Raw genomic sequence first — 6,612 nt, forward strand, 5'->3', positions numbered from 1 at the left:
GCCAGACTGGTGCGCACTCCAGGAGCCCATAGGCCTGGGTGCTTTCAAGTGTCCTGGCTCTTGTGGCTGCTCCTGGCCTGTATGTGTTGGAGACAAAGGGGACATTGGAAACCATTCCTTGGGGATTGAGACCAGAGGCTAAAGCATCGGAACTGGCCTTAAGTGGAAGGATGGAGAGCAGTGGCAGCCCCAGCAGTGAGGGGGTGCTGCTGAGCCCAGGTGCTCTCTGATCACTCTTCACCCTGTTTCAGACCAGAAGCTCTGAGGGAGGCAATGGGCCAAGGGCACACACCCTGGCCACAAAGGCCTGCAGCCCTACCTGCCCAGGCCAGGCAGGAAGATGACCGTGAGCAGGCCCTGCAGTGGCTCCAACAGAGGGCAGCCTGTCCCAAGTCACTCAGGAAAGCCAGTCGCTGGGGGCTCCAAGGAGTCCATGAATCACCACATCATTGAGGGTGGAGGGGCAACAGGCTTACTTCCCGTCTGTTTCTGCACACGCCCCACTGGTCCAAGAAGGCCCTGGGGACCTGCTCTGAGCCACAGCTGCCCGCTGCGCATGGCCCCGCATGGGAGGCAGGGAGCAGGGCCTTTGCTTGGAAGCTTCTGACCGACAGCAGCCTGGGGTGTCAGCCCTGGCTTGGCCACTGCCGTTGTGTGGGGTGAGCTCAGGAACCCCCGCCTTGCTGCATCCGGTCCCGACAGGAGATGGGCTCACCAGGTCCTCGCCCGCCGGGACTGTCTGGGATCCTCCCCGGAGCCTCCTCCCCCACACCATGGAAACAAATTTGGTCTTAATCACTCTAGTGTGTTTTTTATGATGGGAGCGTGGAGGATGGTGTCCCCAGTGGCAGCTGGACCTGAGCTGTCATTCCAGCAGGAGGCAAACAACCCATGACTCAGGCAGGGCAGGTCACAGACTGTGGGAGGAGGGGGCTGCCCCGTCTCCCAGCTGAGGCCCAGGTCCCTGCATCTGGAACTGGCTCAGGGCTCAGGCCCGAGTCCTCTGTGGCAGCAGCAGCAGCAGCAGCAGCAGGACTGTCTTGACTGCATGTGCAGGGGTCGACCAGATACCCAGGCAAACCTGGCCATAGACCCATCACCAGTGACAAGCACCAAGTCTACAGAGATATGCCCTTTATGGGTGTTATAGCATCCCTGAGTCAAGGCACCACTCTACAGTGCACATTTTATTGTACAATCATGGTGACTTGCCCCTAACCCCTGGCCAGCAGTTTAATGAGAACAGATGTAAAATGAGCCCCTAGGCCTGGAGGGGTTTCCAGCACTGATCAGACACAGCTGTCACTGGAGGTAGCAACAGAAGCCAGTTCCTCCAATGGTAAGGGGGCTCCCTCACCCCACACCCCCATCCTGCAGGAACCAAAGGCCCTGATACACATACAAACCTCAGAAAAGGCTGTGATGAAACAGAAATGTCCCCAGGACTCCTATGTCTCTGTCAGAAAACCAGCCACTGCTGCTTCTATTCTGTACTCAGGCTATGGGAACATAAGGGAGGGGCACATAAATCAGAACACATGCACCTTCATTGTTGCTCCCTTTTATACTTAACCCCCCTGTCTTAGGTATGCCCGACTCCCACCCAGAGGATCCTCCTGTAGGGAGGTAAAAGGTCAGAAAGGCACTTTAAATGCCAAGTTCCCAGAGTACCTTCTAAAACATGTGAGATGGGAGAACAGAAGAGGCCTGGACACAGCCCTCAGTGTGGGCTGACCAGGTTCTGCCTCCAGCACTGCTCAGCTGACAGGGCTGGAAACTGGGACCAGGGCCACCTGACTAGCCCCTCTTCTCCAGCTGTTAGTCGCAGTCCCCCCTCCCCCATACCTGAAAGAATGGTGTCCAGCCCCATATTTGCTACAGAGAGCAGTACATTCACATTCCTCACTGGCACCTTCAGTCAGTGGTTGCTCCCTTGGTGACACTGAAGATGGCCCCGGTCCCACGGGACCGTGTGCCTGCTTGCTGCCGTGAGTGACCTTTCGTTGAACCTTCCGGTGGCTCGTCACTGAGGCAAGACAGGACTTCTCGCTGACTTTTATCTGCCTGATTCGTGGTCGCCGAGGCTGGGGGCAGCCGCCTGGGGCCGGGGCGGGGCGGAGGGAGCGGGCAGAGTCAGGCCAAGAAGAGCTGGGGCAGCCCGAGCTGCTGGCATAGCCCGGGCGGCGGCGTGGCGGCGGCGGGCTCCGAGCCTATTTCTGAGTAAGGGTCTAGAAAGAGTCCCTGCCTCCGTCCCCCCAGGGCCTCTGTACAGCGAAACCTCGGTTCTCAAACTTCATCCGTCCTGCAAGGCTGCGGGAGGAGCGACTTGATCGAAACCAAGTCATTAATGCTCTTGGCGTGGCCGCTTCCTGCACGCCGTCTCTGCAATGGCTGCGTTTTGGGGGACCTGGCCCAGGGAGGACTGAACTCAGTCACTTCTGCAGGCTCCTTGAAACCTGGGAGGGACGCAGGGCACACCTAGGCCCTGGTCCGAGGCCCAGACCGCTCGCTGTGCCTTCAGTTTCTGTTCCGCATCCTGCAATGCCACAGAGTGTCCACACGGCGGCAGCACTTACCTGCCTTTTGAAACACCTCGGCTGATTTCGCTCGGAGTCGTGCTTGCTTTCTGCAAATCGTCAGAAAAGAGCCTGAATGTTTTTTCAAAATATTATTTCATCATCAGAGGCTTCAGTTCCCTGCCTGAGGTGGACTTGGAGGGTGGTACAAAGTTTACATTGCCGCTTTAGAGGATAGTATGATCACACAGTTCAAAGCCTGCAAGCTACCGAGAGCGCCTGGGTCGACTTCGCATCCAAAAGCGATCTGTGCAGCCCGTTTCACTAGCGTGAAAAGCCAACCGCCGATGGCTGGTGTTTCTTTTACTGTGTTTTTAAGAGGAAGTAGTGCTAATAACCTAAGCCAACCGAGACATAAAATAGGTGTGAAGAATTCTTCTTCTATCTTGGATGCTCCAGGTAACTTTTAAGCACTTAAAATCATTAATTTGTCTCTCCATGACCTGGAACCCTTCCAGCATAGCTTCTGACCGGCAGAGAAGCACGCCTCGTCGGCACCGTGAGAGGCGTACTGAGGATGGAGCACGCACTTATGCTGAAGCATGCAGCTTGCTTATGACGACTGACAGTTAACAAGGAGTTAACCAGCACGATCGCATCTGCTAAGAGCAGCAGATGCCTTCACCCCACGATTCCTGAGGTTCTTAAGGAAGGAAAACTACTTCCACAAATGACTCTTATGAGAACCCATATGTTATTCTAAGAACTGCACATATTTAGGGTAGGAAAAGTTATTTCCTTCTGTAAAGCATCAACAGTTAAATTAATAGGGAGCGACTTGATCGAAACCGAATCACTTCCCCTCTCGTATCAGCACGAAAAGGCCGTCGCGTAGACGCCCGAGGTTCTGTGGGACGGCAGAGGCAGCATTCCGCGAACAGCCTGGTCTGAGAACCGCCTCGCGCGCGCCGGGGAACGGGGGGTTTCACCGCACAGACCTACGGTCCTATCCGCGCTGCAACTCCAACCGTGTCCACGAGGTGGCAGCATTTACCTACTTTTCAAAAATATGGACCGTGGGAAAAAAAATCCAGCAACCACCAAAGTGCTTGTCTGTTTCGCTACGGGCCTTGAGGGCTTCGCAGGCGTCTAGGAAAGCAGTGGGCAGTGTATGGGTGGCAGGGTCTTGCAAACTAGCCCTGTACCATCTGCTCAGCCCCCCCCCCCCCTTAATGCTCTTGGCGTGGCCGCTTCCTGCACGCCGTCTCTGCAATGGCTGCGTTTTGGGGGACTTGGCAACGCAGCGGGCCCAGGGAGGACTGAACTCAGTTACCGCTGTACGTTCTGTTACGTCTCAGAGGGAAGCAGGGCACATGTAGCCCCTGATCGCCAGACGATTTTCCCATTTGTCCCTGTTCCGCATGCTGCAATACCAGTTTTGTCCACACGGTGGCACCATGTACCCGCCTTTTAAAAGACGGTGTGTTGGAAACTGGACAAATGCCTTGCGGACTTTGCTAAGGGCTTTTATGACTCCCCGGGAGTCTCGGATACTAGTGAGTGATCATGGGGGTGCGATCACTGGAACATCCCATTTACCCTAGCTCTGCATCTTGGCATTTGCTGTTTTTTTTCTCCAGAAATTTGTTTTGGCTGTTTACTTAACAGTGAGTGCGGAATGGCTTTTTTTCAAAGGACCTGGCATAGTCTGGGGAGACTGATCTCCGTTTCCTCTGTAAGTTCTGGAATTGCAAGAGAGAAATAAACTCACCTGCTCTAATCAGAGAATACGAGGAGTGTATTTATGTTTCTGTTGTGTGGTCTCCAACCTCACTTGTGTCCAGGCTTGGTCCCTTCTCCGTCTGCACATGCTCAGCTGGCCCAAGGATGCCCTGGGGACCTGCTCTGAGCAGTGGCTTCCACGGCTGTCTGCTGTTCCAGGCACCTCATGAGTGGCAGGCAGCCAGGCCTCAGTTTGGGGTCTCTGAACCCACATAGGAACCTGGGGTGTCAGCCCTGGCTCGGCCACTGCGTTGTGCCGGGTAAGGTTAGGAACCCCTACTTTGCTGCATCCGGTCCCGGCAGGAGATGGGCTCACGAGGTCCTCACCCGCAGGGACTGTCTGGGAGCCTCCCTGGAGCCTCCTCCCCAACAGCATGGAAACAAATTTGGTCTTAATCACTCTAGTGTTTTTTTTCTTTTTCTTTTTTTGATGATAGGGGGTGGGAATGGTGTCCCCAGTGGCAGCTGGACCTGAGCTGTCATCCCAGCAGGAGGCAAACAACCCCTGACTCAGGCAGGGCAGGTCACAGACGGTGAGAGGAGGGGGCTGCCCTGGCTCCCAGCTGAGGCCCAGGTCCCTGCACACCACCCACCCCGCCACCACTCCCATCGGCCGCTTGGCCACGGCTCGCAGGCCCTCCCGGGGCCACCACTATGCCGACACGCGCCGTGGAGCAACCGCAGGACAGGGACCAGAACACCTACCTGGCAGGTCAGAGGCCCCGATGGCCCTGTCCCCTCTCGCCCTTGTGGTTGAGCCCCTACAAATGACTGTAACTATTTCATTTCAGAATGTTATACAAAATACTTTATTTTACCTTTTAACAGGACAATTCCAAAACCGAACTTGAAGAGAAGCATGGAAGCTGCTGTGATATAAAAGCAAGTCAGTTGCATCCAGCCTCCCAGCCACGAGGGCACCCACAAGCCCGGCTGCTCACATGGGAGGGCAGGGTGTCGTGCGAGAACACAAACTCTTTGTTAAAAAGAAAATGGAATGGCTGGCTGCCTAGGATACGTCCCATATTGATATAGTGTAGTCGAAACCGGAATTGTCCCTGGCGACCACAGTCTCAGCTGCTGTGGGACGGCTGTCGGCGGGACCCCCAGCTGCGACCTGGGGTGAGGAGGGGGCTGTGCAGGAGCAAAGGCCCATGGTGGTCCAGGCTGGAGTTCAAAGACGGCCCAGCGTGGAGAGGTTCAGGTTTCCGTAAACACGCACAAGGGAGTCGTGCACACAAAGGAACTTGTTATATAAAATAGATGTACGTGAACTCGAAAAACTTTGATAAAAAGAGGCTACAAAAATATAAACTGTAGTGAAATATACAAAAATACTAACAGATGTTCGACACATTAAAAAAAGCCCAGCAATATAAAGCTGCCACCGCCCAGCTGTGGGATGCGGGGGCTCCCCTTGGCCACGGCAGGTGCCCCTGGGCTGCTGGTGGACGCTGCCCGGCCTAGGGGTCGAGCCACTCCTTCCAGCAGCAGCCACAGAGGGACTGGACCCTACAGTTCTGGAGGGGAGAGTCAGCACCATCGGGTCCCCATCTGGAATCGGGCCAGCATCCCATCTGCATCCCTGGATGCCTGCCCCACAGAGGAGACCCTCCAAGAAACCCAACCCTTTGCCCACCTGCTTTGCTCTCACGCCCGCCGCCCGGCCACAGGGGTAACGGGCCGCTGCTTCTGTAGGAAGGGCCGAAACCTTGGGCTCCAGCCACACGCAGGCACCGAGTTGACTTCAGGTGCTTTTAAGACATCTTTTCATGGCAAAAGGGGGAAACTTCCTACAGGTGGCGTTTTCACCCCAGGCCAGGCAGTTCCAGGGGAAATGAACTTGGAAACTGAAGTCTGAGGGAAGCTGGACCCAGGGAAGCTGACAGCCACCTGGGAGGTGGGAGCAGGGCCTCCAGCAGCCCCAGGCCCTGGGGACCCAGAGGAGCTTCGAGGAGCAGTGAGGCGGCTGCCCGCCCTCCTTGCAGGACCGGACTCACAAGACAGCCCCCCGAAGAGCTGGAGCTCCAACACCTGCTCCCAGAGACCCAAATAATGAAAAACCCATTTCTGACACCTGAAAACAGACAAAGGCTTTTTTGGCCAAATATAGAGACCAGCTCCCTCTACACAGTGAAAAATCTAATGAGACAACTGAAGCGGAGACAGAGGCGGAGCTCCGTCCGGTGCGGGAGGCCACCTGCCCTCAGACGGCCGCGGCTCGACTCTCGGTCTGCCTGTTCAGCGGACGTCAGCCCAGGCAGTGTGAAAACCCCACTCACAATGGCTTCTGTCCCATCTGATTAATCACCAC

The sequence above is a fragment of the Furipterus horrens genome, unplaced genomic scaffold (genome assembly GCF_987537825.1).
Source record: "Furipterus horrens unplaced genomic scaffold, mFurHor1.1.pri manual_scaffold_16, whole genome shotgun sequence".
Taxonomy (NCBI): domain Eukaryota; kingdom Metazoa; phylum Chordata; class Mammalia; order Chiroptera; family Furipteridae; genus Furipterus; species Furipterus horrens.